Genomic DNA, 20322 nt, shown 5'->3' with positions numbered 1-20322 from the left:
CACAGCGGCAACACACACACACACACCCACACACACACCCTGCACGTGCACACAAACAGGGAGCTCCACCTGTGTTACACATCCTGCCGTCAAGGAGTCGATGAAAGCTGTTTCATTTGAAATCAGGGAGGAGCGGGGGGAGGGGACTGACGCTTGCCTTTCCATTTAAAACCCCAGTCCTGCTCCCACAGGGAGACAATCCCACTGTGAGGCCGCCAGCCCGGGCCTCACACCCTGCTTTCTCGAGAGGCAGGCTAACTTCCGACTCCAGCCCCACCCCTCCCTGCGTAGACTCTGCGCCCACTCTCTGCTCGGTCAGCTCCTGGTCGTGGCTTCAAACACTGCTGACATGTGTGTAGAGTCCTTCCAGCAGAGGCCGCCGCAGGACTCATTCAGCAAGTACCCCGGAGCCGAGGTGGGTCGCAGGTGAACGAAGGCACAGTCCTGCTGCTGGAGTTCAGTCCAGCAGAGGCCACGGCACAAACACGCAGGTGACCGAAATACAAAACAGCCCGCTGGCAGGGCCACGAGGCTGTACTGTTAGCAGAAGGGGGCGGTGCGATCGTGCTCAGGGCGGGCTTCCTGGGGCTCAGGGGCTGGGTGGAGATGGGCAGGCGGAGCTGGGGAAGAGGCCTTCCAGGGGGGGGCCCCAGCACAGACAAATGCCAGACCGCGAGGGGCCTGGAGCGCTGAGAAGAGGCTCACCCGGGGAGCGGCGCTGCTCAGAGGGGACCACCCACGGCGAGGGGCTGTCCTGCTGGAGGCCTTTTGGGGACAGAACCCGGGGCCAGAAGAGAAATGAGGGAACAACCAGCCCTGCCTCTCCCAACGGCTTTTAAAACTCCTGTCACTGGGCATCCATCCCAGCGTGGCTACCGGGCAACCAACGTACCCTCGGGGAGCCTCAACTATATAAAGTAAGTGTTGGCCTGTGTCAGTGGTTCTCAAAGTGTGGTCCCCGAGCCGGCAGCATCACCTGGGAACTTGTTAGGGTCTTGGGACACCCCCCCCCCGAGACCTGCACAATCAGAAACTCTGGGGGTGGGACCCAGGGCTCTGTTTTTTTTCTTTTCTTAATTGAAGTGCTGTTGAGTTACAATATTATATTAGTTTCAGGTGTACCCCATAGTGATTCAATATTTTTATAGATTATACTCCATATAAAGTTATTATAAAATATATATTCCCTGTGCTGTACATTACATCCTTGTATCTTATCTATTTTATACATAGTAGTTTGTACCTCTTAATCCCCTTTACCTATCTTGCTCCTCCCCCCTTCCTTCTCCCCACTGGTAACCACTAGTTTGTTCTCTATATCTGTGAGTCTGTTTCTGATTTGTTATATTCATTCATTTTATTTTTTAGATTTCACATGTAAGTGGAAACATAAAGTATCTGTCTTTCTCTGTCTGACTTATTTCACTAATAAGCATAATACCCCCCAGGTCCATCCATGTTGCTGCAAATGGCATTATTTCGTTCTTTTTCATGGCTGTATAGTATTCCATTGTATATATGTACCACATCTTCTTTATCCATTCATCTATTGATGGGCACTTGGGTTTCTTCTGTATCTTAGCAATTATAAATAATGCTGCTATGAACACAGGGGTGCATGTATCTTTTCTAATTAGTGTTTTCTTTTCTTCGGATACATACCCAGGAGTGGAACTCCCGGATAATATGGTAGCTCTATTTTTTTAAAGAGTGCTTCCAGTAGTTGAGATGCAGCTAAGTCTGAAAAGTACTGCCTAGATAATCAATTAGGTTTCTTCAGGTGACAGAAAAGAGTCTACAATTTTGTGGCCAGAAACGATCAGCTGTTACTTTCAAATTTCCTCGAAAGGAAAGTTGTTACCTTTCCTTTCATCCTCCATGAGAGGAGAAGTCAGGGGACTTTGAAAGGCTCAGCTCTGTTACAAATACTGGTGCAGCAGAAAGCAATGGAGGGGGGAAGGGGAGAAGGTGGGGGACAAAAGAAGGGGGGTGGGGAAGGGGCAAGAGAAGGAGGAAAGGAAGGGGAGTTAATGAAGGAGGGGGAGCAGGAAGAGAAGGAAAGAAGAGAGGAGAGACAGGTACAAATACAACCAACTGACGGGAGAGGGTTAGGAGGCAACCCCACTCTGGCCTCGTCCCTGAAGCCCCCATTCAGGCCAGAGGCGGCAGCGGATGACCCAGCCACCCCTGTCTCTGCTGGCCCCCTGGACACATGGGACCTCCCTTCCAGACCAGTTACGGCCAGTGTCCCTCGTGCTGGGCAGGGCCCTCACCACCTGCTGTGGCAGCTTTATCCTGAGAGCCCGTGCCCCCATCCCTGCATTCCTGATTTAAAGAGAAGAGAGAGAAAATGGTACATCCACACTCAAGCTCTGCAAGGTTAAGATTACTTGGGTCTATCAAAAATAACCTTCCCATTTTATCAAGCACTCTGACAAACCAGCCACAATCAGGCAGTCGCCATGGCAACCAGGACAAGCGTGGTGCTCACAAAGCTTTGAGTGGCAGGATGGAGTCCTTTTATTTGTGCCTGTGCCCCGGCCGGGTTTTCTCCTCGGACACCCAGCGCGGCAGGACAATGGGCACCCCCGAGGCAGCCTGACCCGCCTGCCCGGACAGGCCTCGCAGGGCTGCTTCTGCTTTGCTCTATTTTATTTCCCTCATTCACCATCTTAAAGAGAAAGATGGCAGGATTTCTCCCCAACAGCTTTTCCCCTCAAGGTAGGGGATGTCAGCCAGAGGGTACAGAATCATAAAGACTAAAAGGAAAAAGCGAAACCACAGCAAAACATGACCCTGCTTGAGAGAGCTGAGAGTTCAATCACAAGTGTTCCCAGCCGGCTGTCACAGGACGGGTTGAAAAGTAAAATACAAATGGTAGGGGGTGAGGTATTTCATTCTGCCAGACTCTCCCACTCCAACTCTCTGGGCTGGTCTTGATTTAATTAACGGTTAATGTGGTTTTCCACAAGCACCTATCAAAGCCGGTTTGCGTACTATCAACAGAGTCAGAAGACGACATTTCTAAAATATGACATGAGCTCCGTGCAGTCAGTGGAAGAGGCTTTCAAGTCCATTAGCTAGGAAAGGTGGTCAGAAACGCATCGGATGGAAGGCTCTCTTTGATCTCCTTTTCTGTGACACTCCAGTGAGGAGAGAAAAGCACAAACAGCACTCCAAAGCCAGCCCGCTTATCGAACGAAAAGACATTTCTTTCTGGGAACAGGTGCAAAAATTTTAATTAACTCTCCACTCTCCTGTGTGGATACATAATCTCCGATCACACCTGGAGTGTTAAAAAAAAATGAAGCATGTCCTGTGGTTCTTTGACTTGTATAAAAGGGATTCATTTGTATTTATGGCTCTTTTTCCTTTGTTCCCTGTAATTTCTCCGTGGTTGCAAATCCACTAAAGAAACAGGCATCCAACACAACTTTCCCTTACCCTCCAAAAACAGAACAACATGATGTAGAGTTTACTAAGAAATGCATGTGTCTTTTGATCCTTTCAAAGATCCTTTGTGCAGGGGAATATTAGGAGGTAACACATCGGTCCAGTGAGAAAGTTTGTATCCTGATGTCAGTGTGCTCTTCTTTTCTTCTCCTTGTTTCCATTCTGGAAGAATCTGGGAGAAAAGCAGCTTAAAAGGTGATACTTTGTTCCTTATTCATGACTGTGAATGAAGAGAGGAATTCAATTTCCATGTCTGAAAAGTATGCAGGACTTCTGGGCTGGTCTCCACACCTGAAACAATGATTGGAGAGAGCCACCAGCTGGGTCTTTCTCTTCCCTTCCCTTCCCTTCCCTTCCCCGAGAGGGCATGTGAAGCAAGAGGCATGCAAGAGTCTTTTGTAAAATTGCTACCGAAGCACTAATGCCTAACACAAATTGGTAGGGCATGTTTATATACTGTTTCCTTACTTATCAATTTTAGGTATCTTTTGATTTCCTACCATGGGAAATGAAGGCTTAGAGCTCCCATTCCCATTTCTTACTTTCTCTTTCCTGATGCCCCAAATGGTTATAATTTTAATTAAATCAAAAGTCTGTGTTTGTGTTATTGCAAATATTGCTGGGTCAAGTAATGTACTGTGACCACACCTTCTTTTTTTTTTTTTTAAATATAGTCCTTTATTTTTCCTGGAGTTAACTGTGGCCTCAATTTCTTTCATCTGTGTGGTTGTACATGAACCCATCACTAATTCATTCCACATGTTCCAACACTTCTTCTTCCTGCCCATCAATAACTATCCCATGTACCTAAATATACTAGTTCTACTTTTTTCCACTCGGAGACATAACTTCTGGAACTTTCTGTACCCTTGCTTCAATCTGGTGTGGATGCTTCCCAGGACTGTGTTCTCCCTCCACTACTGTCTATGGCTGGTGTCTTCTCTTTTTTGATTTCCTCCTCATTTTGCTGGAGCACATCCTCTAGTGGCTCCCTAGGAAACAATGCCCTGGAAGTTATTTGCATCCCTGCACTCCTAAAAATGTCTTTGTCTTCACTTTTAACTAACAGTTTGGGTACAGAGGTCTAGGCTGAAATCTGTTTTTCCTTTAACACTTTAGAAGTATTGCTCTACTAGCTTCTAGATGTCAGTATTGCTATTATGATATCTATTTGGATTACTAATACTTTGAGTATAACCTGTTGTGCTGCTTTGGAAGATTTTAGGATATTTTTCCCCATGAAGTTCCAGAATTTCACAACATGTCTTCATGTGTGTGTGTGTGTGTGTGTGTGTTAAAGGGCTGTACACTCAGTGGCTTTGCCCTCAAAGGATTCTTGGCCTTTGGCTCTGAAAAGTGTTTTGGTTTTTTTTTTTGTTTGTTTTGATCATTTTTCTCTCTTCCATTTCTGTCTTCTTTCTTTCTGGACTTCCTATTAGTCGAAACGTAGGACTGATATTTTAATTTTATTACCTTTCTCTCCCCCTGTTTTCTTACTTTTTAAAAATTTTACCTTCTGAAAGATGTCCTTTATTTTGTTTTCCAGTCTTTCTGTATGTTTTAAAATGTTCTGCTGCCCTATTTTCAGACCTCAAAGCTCTTTCTTCTCTTTTGATCATTTCTTTTTTATAGCATCTTGGTTTTGTTTCACAGATACATATGTTCTATCTCTATAAGTCGTTGCGTCTGATCCTTGAATTATCTCCGCAGTCACCAGGTTGCACAAGACAGAGGTGGGAGCCAGGGATCTTACCACACTGTGTAAGGACTTCACCCCAATGCCCCAGTTTCAGCTCTGCAGTTCACATCCCACCATCCTGCAGTGATTTAGGCTTTGAAGACCAGAGCTTTCCTCAGGATCCCTTCTACATCCAGGTGCGGCTTCCTCTACTTTGCTGAATTAATCCGCCTTCCTCCATGCACCTTCCATCTTCTAAAAATCTGTTGAAATCACACATCTTCCACTTTCTCTTCTTCCAGTCTTTTTGTTCTTGTGGGTATCTATCCATCCATCCATCCATCCATCTACCTACCTGTATATGTCTCTATCTATCTATCTATCTATCTATCTATCTATCTATCTATCTATCTATCTATCTATTATCTTCCTATCTATCCATCCATCCATCCACCTACCTACATACCTATCTGTCTCTATCTATCCATCTATCTGCATATCTATTTATCTATCCATCCATCTACCTACCTATGTCTCTATCCATGTCTCTATCTATCTATCAACTATCTTCCTATCCATCCATCCATCCATCCATCCATCCACCTACCTACTTACCTACCTACCTATGTCTCTATCCATCTATCTGTCTATCATCTAAAGTCATTTTTCATTATTTGTGGGAGTTCTGTTCTATAATGTCGCCACAAACACTGAATTAGCAGATACTGAACCACTGTTCCTGGGGAAATACAGGGTTAGCTTCCTGTTAGCCTCTGGTCAGATTTGTAACTCACGCCTGAACAAAGCTTACCTAACACACGTATTTGCCCCATAAGGCACATCTCAGCCCTCCTGTTCTTAGGAACACAGGACAGCACTGCACCACTATGCTTGGGGGCAACTTTATACAGTGAAATCACCAACAAAAAGCACAAGCATGTGAAAAATGTGGCACTAAGTGAACTGCGAACAGGACACTTGTTTACAGCATGACAGCTGAAATGAGAAAGCTTAGCTGGGAACATGCATGTCAGCAACATAATTTTTTTTTTGCCACTAGGCATACATCTGCAAGTGACTGTGAAAGCATCAAGAGTACCGATCTGGGGATTACAAATAAATTTACAAATAAATCCATCATTCTTTTAGTATCAGTTCACTGGGATTTTTCAGAAGAGAGAAGAAATAGCTACCTATGTCCAACTCCCCACATTTAACACAATTTTATTAATTTTTAAAGGGCCTACTGGAAGCCATTTCTAAACATCTTAGAATCCAGAAAGCATAAAGAAAAAATAATAAATTTGGTGTCATAAAACTCCTACTGCGTGACAAATGACAAGCTATGCAAAGGCAAGAGACAAATGACAAGATGGGAAACTATTTGTAGCTCAAATTACAGTCAAAAAAATAGCTCCTAAAAATTGATAAGAAAAGAAATCCAGTAATCCAAATTTTAAGATGGGATGAGGCTAGGAAGAGAGTCACAGAAAAGGAAATTCTAATGGCCGTAAACCAGAGGAAAATATACCAAATCTCACAACAAGAGAAGTGCAAATCAAAACTACCTTGTGATATCATAATTTCACCTCTCATATTGGAAAAACCCCAAAGTTTGAGAACTACTTAGCTGACAAGGCTGTGGGGAGGCAAGTATTCTCATACATGGCTGGCAGGAGGACAGATTCAACCTCAGGGAGAACAATTTGACAGTATCTCTCAAAATTACAAATACATTTACCCTCTGCCCAACAACCGCACTTCTGGGAATGGATCCTGTATATTAAAAAATGACAAATGTACAGAGTTATTCACTGGAGAACTGTTCACAGTAGCAAAACACTGGACACCACCTGTGTCAATCAATGTTGGGCTTGTTAAATAAATAATGCTGTATAACAACATAATGAGTAATGGCTGCTCATGTATTGAACCAAGGCATATGGGTCAAGGACCACAATGAGAGGGAATGATTCCTATGGTAGAAAGAATAATGCCCACTCACTCCCCCCAAATATGTCTACGTCCTAAATCCTGAGGCCTGGGAAGAGGTTGCCTTCTATGGTAAAAGGGATCTGGCGGATTGATGAAGTTAAGGATCACGTGATGGGGAGATTAACCAGGTGGGTTCAATGTGATCAAAAGGGTCCTTAGATGGGAGGCAGGAGGTGGGTCAGAGTCAGGTAAGGAGATGTGAGGATGGGAGCAGAGGGCAGGGTGCTTGGCCACCAGCAGGTTGGCCTCTAGAAGTTGAAAGCAAGGAACAGATTCTCCCAGAAAGAATGCAACTCTGCCAACCCCTTGATTATAATCCCTTACAACCCATTTTGAATTTTTGGCCTCCAGAACTGTTAAGAGAATAAATTTGTGCTGTTTTCAGTCACTAAGTTTGTAGTAATTTGTTACAGCAGCAATAGGGCACTCATACACAGTCTAAAGCCAGGGAAAGGTTAGATGAAAACGAAGACTTGGAGGCATTGGCCAATATGGGCGGAGAACAACTCAAGGAGGGGTGAGGCTGGCTGAGGCCTGGGTCTCCTGGGGAAGGCAGAGCAGAAGATGATAAAAAGCCCTGAACTGGGAGGAACTGGCCGGAGGGCAGCCCAGGGTAGGAAACACGTTTAAGAAGAAAGATCCACACCAGCTAATGTCTTGAGAGGGCAAACAACATGGACCCTGAAAAACCATCTCTGGATAGACCTTGAGGTCTCAGGAGACCACAGCCAGGATGCTTCAGGAGGGAAGTGGCTGGTATGTAAACATGTTCTCAGGAAATCTGGGGTCTGCCTTGACTTTGCCACGGCCAGCAGAGACCCTGGCCATGACGGCACACAGGGAAGATAAGAGTCATGCCCTCAGGTGATAGAAAGTAGAGAAGCAAGGGCAGGGCAGGAGAGGGGAATGCCAAGCTGGAAAGAAGGAACATTTCATCTTCATCTATCAACTGGAAAGTAGGGACTGTAACACTGCGGCGGTCTTGCAGAAAACTCCGTGAGTCCTTCAGTATCGCCAAGGGCACGGCTCTACCAGGTGCCACTATTCACTTATGAATCTCCACATCCAGTCAACCTGGTTCTGTGCCACGCATCTGGGAAGCGAAGATGTGTGAGCCTCTTCTCCTGCTGTAGGAGATCCCGGTCCGGGGGGTGCGGAGAGCAAACGTACAGTCCCGCCCCAGCAAGCCACCATGAGGTGTGCTGGAGGGAAGGAGAGAGGAAGGAAGGCTGTGCCACTCGTTCTCTCTGGGGAAAGGGCAAATCCATCTGAGGCCAGTGGCAGCTGCAGCGGCCCTGCCTTCCGGGCCCCCATCCCCCCAAGGCCTCCTGCAGGACCACTGCCTCTGCCAGCCGAGGGAGGGGCAAGGATGCTGGGGCCGGCTGGAGATGTTGTTTTCCTCTTTGTTTTACACACAATGCCCCAGAAAAACATTTTGCTGATATGTAATTAGGCCAACATAATAGAGCCTAAGAAAGCCGTCCGTCTCATTTTAGACAACTTCGGCTTTCATAACGTTCAAAGAGAATACGTTAAAAAAAAAAAAAGCTTAGCTCTCAGATGTAGAAAAGGGGGCAGAGGAAAATACATGCAGTGCGTGGAAAGCTTCCTTTCCAGGACTCTTTACCCACCCCTGCTGGTTAATTCACATCTTTGCCTGATTTTCTCTCCCATGCAAGAAAAGCAACAAACTCTGCAGCCCTTTGAGAGCCCAACAAAATAATAATAATGACTGTTATTATTATTTGAGATACACTGTTTGCAAAAAATGGCCTCAATGATTACTTCCCTGCCTCTAGGCCTCTTTACGGCATTCTGCAGCTCCTCCCATAAAGAGGCAGAGTCCCATTCTCCACCCCTTGAGTTCGGGCTGGGTTTGTGACTTGCTCTGACCAACAGATATGGTAGATGTGACATCATAGTTGTTCTGAGCCTAGGCCGCGAGTGACCTTGCTGCTTCTACCTGCTCTCAGGGAACCAAGGACAAGCCCAGGCTGGCCTGTTGGATGATGAGAGTCATGTGGCCCAAGCAACTAGCAGACGTGAGAGACGCCATCTTGGACCAGCGAGACGCCAGTCGACCAGCCAGTGACACAGAAGCAGAGTGAGGTTAGAGGAGCTTAGCCCAGATCAGCAGAATCACCCAGCTGACCTGTGCACTCACTACAACCATAAAGGCTGGTTATTTCAATTCGCTAAGCTTCGGGGTACCTTATTCCACAGCAGAAGCTGATAGATTATGATTATTCTAGGGAGAGACAAATAACCCAGCAAATCTCTAGGAGGAAAATCGGAGTGAAAGTCACCTTATCTGATTAGAGAGAAATAGAATGTAATAGCTACTACTGAATGGAGCTCGGGGTTGCTCATTTCTCACCACTCTCAGAGCTGGCACACCACGCCCTCATCTCCTACATGCCAGACACATTGTGACCTGGCATGACATCACAGCCATGAAGTCTCATTTATGACAAGCTACCGCGAGGCCCAGCACTGCCACCAGCGTACCCTGGGAGGGAGAGATAAAAACCCACGCAGGGGGAGAGCGTGCTAGCTCGAGATGCTGTCTGGGCTTCTCCCAGAGTACCACGCATGCCCAGCTGGCAGGAAAACCAAACCTGCAGTGCAAGATAACACTCTTCTAGATTCTAGGCCGGGCAGGTGATTTGGTCCTGGGATGTGCAGCTTCGGGAGAGGGGTTAGGGGTTATGGGGCGGAGGGACAGGAGATGCATGCACGCATCAGAGCTGCCTGCTGACACGCGCCTGCTCGACACAGAACCACGCCAGGTGAGTGACAGCAAAGGGCTCCCAGATTACGCTGCAGGCAAAGATGCTGGACGTGTCAAGGTTAAGGGGGCACGGCTGGGGCAGACTCTGACCATTAGTAGGAGAAGATGCTGCTGCCGTTCTGAGCGCAAACAGTTAAGTGACTCAAAGCCGTTACATCCTGTGGGCTGCTCTGCGGAACCTCATACTGGGACAGCGCGAGCCTTGCATCCTCCAGAAGCTGACATTTCGCACACACACTGAATGCATGGGGCTGCGTGCATCCTCTCCGGCAGGCGGGCTTGGAAACAGCTTAGTCTGATAACAATTAAACAAGAAACACTTTCTCCATCCAGGGACTTGCCAAGTCCCTTCCACTTGCTTTGAGGAGCGAGAGGAAATTAGGGAATAAATGGGATCTGTCACTTTATCTTTAGACAACATGAGGTGAATGAGGGATCATAGTTTTAGCCTTTCTTTCTTATTTTTTCACCATATCTACAACCTAGAAAAAAGAGGATTTAAAAAGAGCTTTCCCACAGTATATAATTAAAAGGGATTTATTCTGGAGTGGGGAGGGGGTGGGGACGTGTGTCAGCAAAAACTCTTGAACTTAAAACTACATCAAAGTTATCACCTTCAACTACAGTGGATTCCTGACTGCTTACCAATAATCATAAAGCGTTAGCCCAGATGATGTCCCTGAACAAAGGCTGCTTCAAAATCCTAGCAGAGGTGGCAATGGAAATTAAGGGTTATTCCACTGTCGCTGGGCAGGCCAGCAGCAGTCGGAGCCACAAAGCACGGTCACTCTGAAAAGACAGTAACGTTGTAGAACATTCAACACAGCACATTTTCCCTCCCTGACTTTCTCCATCTGGTAAATTCAAGGGGCCACGTTCCCACTTCAGCATTCGGTCAGTATTCTCTCTGGTCAGTATTCTCTCGATGGTGACCCAATTGTTAGCCCCTTGTTGCCATGGTTACCAGGGTGCTAACTGGACCCTGTCTCCTCGTAGTCCCCTCTCCCTCAAGCCAAATTATGTTGCATGAGTCCCCAGCGTGTCTTCTGGGGACCCTGCTCCTGGTAAGGGGACTTCTACTAGGGCTTCCGAGGTGCTGGGAACCACTAGCGGGAATATCCAGCCTTCAGGACACGTCAGACCCCTGACTGTCAGCTCCCCTGTCACCAGAGTTCTTCCATTCTCTCTGGTTTCCTGCTCCACTACAGCCTGGAGATACACGCACCAGAGCCTGTCAGAGACGCACTGTTGGGTTTCCATCAGCATCTGGGTTGTGACCCACCAAAGGAGGAGCTGATGAACAGAAAACCAAGGTCAAGAAAAGGAAAATGGCCTCAGAGAGATCAGCCAACTCTACGTGGGGTCCTGAAGAAAACCCCCCCATTACCCTCTGTCCCCTGTACTACCACTTCATCATATTGATCACTTCTTAACACTGATTAGCTTATCTATTTACTACTATCTCCTTCACTGGAATGCATTCTCCACAAAGCAAGGGGTTTGTCTTATTCTCAATGAATCCCAAGCAACTAGGGAAGTGTCTGGCACAAAATGAGTGAGTGAATGAATGAATGCACCTTCCCTAGCATTTCTGGGGTAGGTTCTGCCACCGCTGTCTTATATGCTCAAAATCTTATCAAAATTGCTGTAAATCACATCCAACACTAATGAGACGTGAGTTTACCATTAAAAATGGGAGTGAATCTGCCAGGATGTTGTGGTACCATCCTTCTGACCTTTCTGTATGTGGAAGGTGGAAGTATATTCATGTATGAAAATTAAATGCAGAACCACATTGGTCACCAACCACTAAGGCCACTGGATGCTTTAGCAAAGATTGGTAAAATTACTAAACTGGCCACACACAAATCCATCCCCTTTCTGTATCTGTGCCCCTGCACTGTAATGCAGATGGTTCTACCAGGAGATAATATCTATCTCACCACCTCTTGAATCTGAGCTTGGTTTTGTGACTTTCTTTGGCTATCAACAGGATATTCACAAATCAATAGGATATTAACAAATATGATGCAAACCGAAGCATGAAATAAGTAAGCTAGCACACTGGGGCTCTCAGGGACCCTGTGACTTCCCTCCTGTGAAGAAGTCTGGGTGAGCCTACTAGATGTTAAGATACACAGGGCCATCTGGCACCAGTCAACAGGCAGCCAACTGTCAGACACGTGAGTGAGGCCACCCTGGATCCTTTGGCCATCACCTGATGTATGAGAGAGCCCAGGAGAGGTCAGCTAAACTGCTTCAGAGCAGAAGAACTGCTCAGCTGACCCAAAGAATCATGAGCTCAATAAACAGTCATTTGAAGCTGTGAAGTTTGGAATGGTTTGTTATACAGCAAAAACTAATTAATACAGACTGGAAAACAAAACATCTATCATTTAATAGAGACAAGTCTACCTGCTTCTTTCAGTGTGACTTTGTCTTCCTATGGGAGGGTGACTGCACAATTTTGGAGCCTAAATCGGTTTTAAATAGGGTGATATCTTTGTGATGATCCCGCCCCTTACATTCTTGACCCATGTCCCTTTCTGGACAGCATCAAGCATTTTTAAGGGGAAATCAAAAGTAAAACTTGTCTCCATGGGATACAAAATAGCTAGCTTTAAAAAGTATGCACCTTTAAGCCAAAATGTGATATAACGCACAATGATAAAGCTAGAGAATATTCATGATGTACAAGAGCAAAAAATGGAAACCATCTAAAATCTACCAATAGAAAACTAATTAAATAAATTAAAATACGATGGCTCATATACCAATATTCTACAGCCATTTAAAATGATGAGATAGAAAGAGTGTGAACAAAATAATCCCATTTTTAAAAAATATATGCAAATGTAGACAGAATATATACTAGAATATACACCAATATGTGACTATCTTCTCAGTTATGATGAAAGTGGGATGATTTTTGCTTTCTTTTCCTTATTTGTATTTTCTAAACTGTCTTCAATTACATGTATCAATTTTTAAAAACACCTTAAGATATAATTGACATATCTAAAAATTCACCTGTTTATAGTACACAATTCAATGGTTTTTAATATACTCACAGAGTTATGCAACCATCACCACAGTACAAATTTAGAACATTTTCATCACCTCCCCCCAAATTCTTGTCCCCATTAGCAGTCACTCTTTCTCCCCCCACCCTCACCCCTAGGCAACCACCAATCTACTTTCTATAGATGTGCCTAATCTGGATATTTCATATAAATGGAATCATTCAATATGTTGCCTTTTGTACCTGGCTTCTTTCATTTTAACATAATATTTTCAAGGTTCATCTGTGTTGTAGCATGTATTAGTACTCCATTCCTTTTATTGCTGAATAATATTCCATTGTACATATTTTATTTATTCATCACTTGATGGGCATTCGGATTGTCTCTACTTTTTGGATATTATGAATAATGCTGCTATTATTTCCCTTGGATATGTGCCTTAGAGTAGAATTACTGGGTTGGTCATATGGTAACTATGCTTAACATTTTGAGGAACTGTCCATGCATCACTTTTGCAATAAGAAAAAAAAGTTATAAAAATTTAAGAACAGATGTCTTGGCCTCATTAGACTAGCTTCTGAGCCTTCTTGTCTAATTTGCCAAGTGAATCCCCCCTTCCACCATAGTTGAAGAGGATGTTTAATAATTTTGCCTCAAAGAGGCCACTGACTTAAAAGCAATAGTTGACCCATGCATCCCAGCTTATTAAAGCTGGAAGCAATCAGGGTGTTTCTCCGTTCAGTGGCTCCTGGTTGGATTTTTAACATGCGGATCTCTAATCTCCACCCACAGACCTACTGACTGCCAGGGCTGGTGCTGGGGAATGTGTATTCGTATCAAATCCCCAGGTGATTCTGAGGATCAACAAGGTTTGGGAAGCACTTTTCTAGTGCTTCCTGCCCAGAACAGGAAGGCCACCTCCATCACCCCTGAGAGATGGTAAACTGAACATGTGAATCACCCTGATACCTGGGGGGTGACAGTCTCATGTGCCACCTACTTCCACTGCCAGATGGTTCCACAAAACTCTCCAAAGGATCCTGGTTTTCCCCTTGCAACTAAGGAAAACAGAGTCTATCCCCTTTATCAGAGGTTTGCCCTTCGAAGATGTGGAACCAGCTTCCTGATTGCCCTTGTTTGTTCCTCCTCCAAAATAAACACACCCACTTGTTTTCAACCATTTCCAGGCATGTCCTCCATCACTGACCACCCCCCAATCCGTCTGTGTTTCTCGTCAAATACAGCAGTGTGGTAGGCATAAGACCCCCAGTCAACCGGTATCACACTGGAAAACAGAAGATAAGCACCTCCTGTGTGCATTTCATAATATGGCCAGTTATCTTTTACCCATAGCAATAATCTCATGTTGTTTCACATCCACCCAACCAGTGTTTGATGAAACTTGTAACACGAAAGGAATTAATTTGGATCCAGGGAACATGAACATTAGAAACAGCTAGTCCCTGACTTGAGGAGTTCACAGAGCAATTAAAAAATTAAATAACTCTATGCCATATGATCCAGCAATGCCACTGCTGGGCATACATCCAGACAAAACTATAATTTGAAAAGATATAGGCACCCCACCGTTCATAGCAGCACTATTTACAATAATTGCCAAGACATGGAAGCAACCTAAATGTCCACTGACAGATTAATGGATAAAGAAGAAGTGAGATATATATAGATATACACACACACACACACACACACACACACACACACACACACACACACACAATGGAATATTACTCAGCCATAAAAAAGAATGAAATAATGTCATTTGCAGCACCATGGATGGACCTAGAGATTATCATACTAAGTGCAGTGGGCCAGACATAGAAAGACAAGAATCTAAATTATGAAACAAATGAACTTATCTATGATACAGAAATAGACTCACAGACATAGAGAACAACAGACTTGTGGTTGCCAAGCGGGAGGGGGTGGGAAAGGAGGGATGGATTGGGAGTTTGGGGTTAGCAGATGCAAACTATTATATATAGAATGGATAGACAACAAGGTCCTACTGTATAGCACAGGGAACTATATTCAGTATCCTGTGATAAACCATAATGGAAAAGAATATGAAAAAGAGTAGACATATATATGCATAAATGAATCACTTTGCTGTACAGTAGAAAACCACACAACATTGTAAATCAACTATACTTCAATAAAATAAATTAAAACAAAAAATTAAATAGCTCTAAGGAAGGTGGAACATGGTGCCAAAAGTGCTGAAAGGAAGGGAGCGCAAATCCAGCCGACGCATCAAAGATGATGTCACAAAGAGTTGGGCCAGGAAGGGCAAGGACCTCAGACGTCGAGGGGGGACTCAGCAGAGGGCAGGAGAGAACACAATTGGAGGGACAAGTAACCAGGGTGTGATCTGGAAAACCCCACTCGGTCACAGCTCAGAGCGTCTGGAGTATTTGGAGAGGAGTAGTGGGTACACTGTTCACCTGAATTAAACTTATTCATTACAATTGCTTTCAAATCAGGTATTCTCCATGCTGTGTTATTGATTTTTTTGCACTTAAATACAATTGATTTTTTTATACTTAAATGTATCCCATTACATTTTATTGGGCTGGTTTTGACCTAACATTGATAAACTAGTAGATAATGAGATTGGAAGGAGTTTAAGAAATCAGGGAAACCTACTCAAAAAAGAAGCTGGATTAGATAAGTAATTTTCAAGGTTTCTTGTTTTGTTTCTTTTCCGTTTTTTAAAAAGTAGTGGGAGGCTTTCCACAAACATCAAGGTAATCTAATTTAGAAGCCCCATATGTAAAAGCAGATAGATTCAGAAAAAGCAGCTCTGGTTCCCACTGACATGGGTGGGTTGTCCAGAATCTTCCCCACTCCCCGCTCTCAACGATTCCCTCAATTCTTCCCTCCCCCACCCACTCCGTGCCCAACTGAAATGTTCTTGTGGAGACCAAGGGCATTCCTGTTCTTTGGCTCTTGACAGCCATCCAGTATACTCCACAGCCTCCCACAGGTTCCCCCATCACCTCGGTCTCTACACGAGGCACTGAAAATGACGTGAAACAGGACAAGGCACAGGATGGCATCATAGGGCCCACGAAGAAAGACCCCCATCCAATTAAAGATGTTCATACTGAGTGTAGCCCCTTAAGCAGTTCCAAAGGAAGCAGGCCCTTCCTTTGTATTTCATTTTACTAAAATTCTTGCCAAGTGAATTTAAAAAGGACAAATTCCAAGGAAGGGTGATAAATGATCACTTAACTACAAGAACACCCTCCAACCCTCTATACTCATTAATTTAATATACTAAGTTCTTGCAGAACCATTTGCCCTGTCCTCACCTGTGGCTCCGAGGCTGTCTATGCATTTAAAAAATTATTATAGGGGTCATGAGAAGGAATGCAGGCAGTTCTCAGGAGCAAAGACCAGCCCTTGGCTGGCAGCCAGCAAGGAAGCAAGGACCTCAGTCCTACAACCACGAGGAGCTGGATTTGGTCAACAACCTGGATGAGCTTGGGAGCAGATTCTTCCCCCAGAGACTCCAATAAGGAACACAGCCCTGCCAAGCCCTGATTTCAGCCTTATGAGACCCAAAGGAGAGGACCCAGTTGAGCTCACCCTGACTTCTGACCTTCAGAAACTGTAAGACAATAGTGTGTGTGTGTTTAAAACTCTTATAGAATCATCTGCCACCCTTCTAATCCCAAACACATTGGGAAAACCTAAAGATAAAGCCCTTCTTATCACATTGAGGGTTGCCTCTTTTTTGTCATGCACTGGATGTTTTAAAGCATACTACTGTTTAAAAAATACATTTGTCCCATGATTCTGAAAACGTGATGATTTCCTTCACTCTCTCTTCCTCTGCAGCCAGGTTCTAAATTCGCTTTGCCCCATGGTCTTCACCAGACCACACACTTGCCTCTCCCCTCTCATCAGCCTTAAAAGGTTCCTGGTGATTTAGGGCCTCTCACCACCCCTCAGGAAGCCTGACAAGGAAGAGAAGTTATTTACGGGTGTGGAAAGACCAGGGGGTGAGCATTCATTTTTAATGACTGCACTTCTTCCCCCCAGTTAAAGGAATCAATCCTTCCTGCCTGGATTGAATCCATTCATCACATTTTCACAGTGGCTGACACACAGTAGGAACTCAATATTTATTTGTTGAATCAATTTTTAAAAGGCCTAACTTACTTATATGACTAAATTTTGCATAGGAAGTGAAATATGGGAATCTGAGAAAACAGGACCATTGAGTTTATGGAAGAAAAAGAGTGCAGATAGAGAGTAAAAGTCAAATTCTTCCTTTGTCATCCCACTCTCCAAGCTGTCACCAAGTCCAAGTTTAGTCTTCTTTAAAATACTTCTAGGAGCATCCCTGCCTTCTGTCCCACTCAGTGGCAAACTGTTGGTTGCCAAGGCCAATAGCCCAGGTCCGCCTTCCTGGCTGACACCCTCTCCAGCCCAGCTCACCATGATCTTGACAGTGACGTGTGTCTGTGACCCAGCCAATGGGACAAAAGGGAAACTCTGCTTGGGAGTTCCTGGGAAAGGTCTTACTTGCTAATAAAAAAGGGCACATGGCAGGAAATGCCCTCTTCTTTCCAACTGTCATCATGTTCCCATGAGATGCTTGGGAACTGCTGCAGCCACCTTGAGATTAGGGTCCTAAGGGGAGACCTAGCAGACAAGCTGAGGACCGGGATGCAGAAGGTGACAGTCCCCGGGTCCCTGATGATGTCCTCAAGCTGCTGAAAAAGATGACGCTGCAACCCCCCACCTTCCTCCAGACTTGCTGCCTGGTGAGATGCGATGACAAATCCCTACTGTTCAAGCCACTGCCAGGTGGATACTCTGCCTTGACAGTGGAAAGCATCCTGATTGATACCCATGACCACCACATATGACATCACTTATAGGTGGAATCTAAAAAAACGATTCAAATGAACTTATTTACAAAACAGAAATAGACCCACGGACGTAGAAAACAAACTTATGGTTACCAAAGGGGAAAGTGGGGAAGGGATAAATTAGGAGTTTGGGATTAGCAGATACACACTACTATATATAAAATGGATAAACATCAAGGGCCTACCGTACAGCACAGGGAACTACATTCAATATCTTGTAATGACCTATAATGGAAAAGACTCTGAAAAAGAAAATATATATAACTGAATCACTTTGCTGTACACCTGAAACACTGTAAATTAACTATACTTCAATAACAAATTATGTTCAAAACAAGAAGTTGTACAAGAAAAAAAAATATGTGGAAGACAACAGAAAGTGGAATTACTCAACTCCTATTTTACTTTCTTTTCCACAAGGAGAAAATAAGCACACCTAAAACCTAAGAGAAGAAAGGCTATGGAGAGACAGAACTAGCTATCATCTAAAAACTAACTTTTACTTACCCAAGTAAAAGGAATATTTCTCTACATAAAAATGAAAATATCCCAGATAAAGCTGCCTTCCACCCTTCCATGCCAAGTCACATGGCCGCTCGTCCTGGCCTTTTTCTGCATTTACATATTCCCACACAATATACATCATATTATTCTGTTAAGTGTTTTTCCCCATTAATGGCATCACACTGGTGAGGGTATCTCTGTACTGGTCAGGGTTCTCCTGAGAGACAGAACCAACAGAATGGATAGAGAACAGAGAGACAGACTTTTAGACAGATAGATAGATAGCGACAAAGAGACAGAGACAGAGAGAGATTGATAGATTGATTTGGAGGAATTGGCTCATGTGATTGGGGTGCTGACAAGTTCAAAGCCTGCAGGGCTGGCCCTCTCTTGATGTCTCAGCTGACTGGATGAGGCCCACTCGCATTATGGAGGGTTAGTCATCTGCTTTGCTCAAAGTCTACCGATTTGAATGTTAATCGCATCTAAAAAAACACCTTCACTGCAACATCTAGACTGGTGTTTGACCAAACAACTGGGTACCACAGCCTGGCCAGGTTGTCCCATAAAATTAACCATCACGGTTCTTCTGCAACTTGTTTCCCCACTGGACAACATTTCCTGGAGTTCCTTCCATGTCAGTCTGTACAGAATGACTGCATGCATAGTAAGGGTGCACCATCCACTATTTAACCCTTCCCCTACTGATGGACGTGCACCTTGTTTCCTTTTTCCTGTTACTAATAATGCTGAAACCATGTCCTGGTATCAGCATTCTTGTGAACAAATGCCTCTGTTTCTCCAAAAGAGATGGATGTGAGGTGTGGACTTGCATAGGGGTGGGTAGGGGTGGGCATTGACAATTTTTCATAGAGGTTGGCAACCTGCCCTCCCAAGCAAACCTCAATTTTTTTTTTTTTATAATTATTTATTTTTGGCTGTGTTGGGTCTTCGTTTCTGTGCTAGGGCTTTCTCTAGTTGTGGCGAGCAGGGGCCACTCTTCATCGCGGTGCGCGGGCCTCTCACTATCGCGGCCTCTCTTGTTGCAGAGCACAGGCTCCAGACGCGCAGACTCAGTAGTTGTGGCTCACGGGTCCAGTTGCTCCGCGGCATGTGGGATCTTCCCAGACCCGGGCTCGAACCCGTGTCCCCTGCATTGGCGGTGGATTCTCAAACACTGCGCCACCAGGGAAGCCCAAACCTCAATTTTTTAAATGACGAATTTAAAATTCATCAAGCCGAGAAGAATTCCATTTTAAGGAAAAGGTGCTCAGCACACTGGCATGTCACTATCAAAGGTAGATGCAAGGAACTTGATCAAAGTGAAAGCTGGGAGAATAGACGTTCTGTTGTCCCAGCCACTGGCAGACTCATCTGAGCTGCGGTTTGCTCTGGGTCGGAAGGAGTGGGGTTACCACCTGTGAGGGCGGGCCTGGTCCTTTCACGGCAGTGACCATCCACAGGAAGATCTTCTGTACCACAGGAACAAGGCAGAGACCTGCTCCCTTTGACACTAAAGGCTATGATCTCAGAACCAAAATAATTATCTTGGAGAAATTGTGGCAATGAAAAAAAATGCCAGATGGTTTAAAAGGAACAAATATTGACTCCCTTGTAGGAGCAGAAGGTGGTGAATTCTAGACACCGCAGACACTGACGTTACTCCCTGGCAAATCACAGTGTGGACCGTTACGTGGATGGTCGGGAGCCCTTGGAAACAGAAGATTGATGCCCAGAAGGCTGCGGATGTCCATGCAGAAAAAGGGGGACGTATGAGTTGTTGGATAGGGTTGCGGGACAGGTGGGGTGGAGTGTACCCCAGAGTGGGTTCCAATTACAGAGATGTGTCTTATCAAGCCTCTCATGAGTCCTTCAGGGACAAGATGGTGACCGCTGGGTGGAATGACAGGGCCATCTGAAACCTCTGCAGATGGGGCTAGGGCCACATTAGGGCCTGGGGGAGAGATTCCCACA

General features: G+C 44.9%; 1 protein-coding gene across 2 annotated transcripts in view; it reads right to left on the bottom strand.

The window, feature by feature from the left end:
• Nucleotides 1–20322, bottom strand: part of RFTN1 (raftlin, lipid raft linker 1) — a 200741-nt gene that overhangs the window by 12437 nt on the left and 167982 nt on the right. The gene's annotated exons all lie outside the window — the stretch shown is intronic.

This window comes from Balaenoptera musculus, chromosome 4 (assembly GCF_009873245.2).
Source record: "Balaenoptera musculus isolate JJ_BM4_2016_0621 chromosome 4, mBalMus1.pri.v3, whole genome shotgun sequence".
Lineage (NCBI taxonomy): Eukaryota > Metazoa > Chordata > Mammalia > Artiodactyla > Balaenopteridae > Balaenoptera > Balaenoptera musculus.
This window is presented reverse-complemented; position numbering and strand designations above follow the sequence as displayed.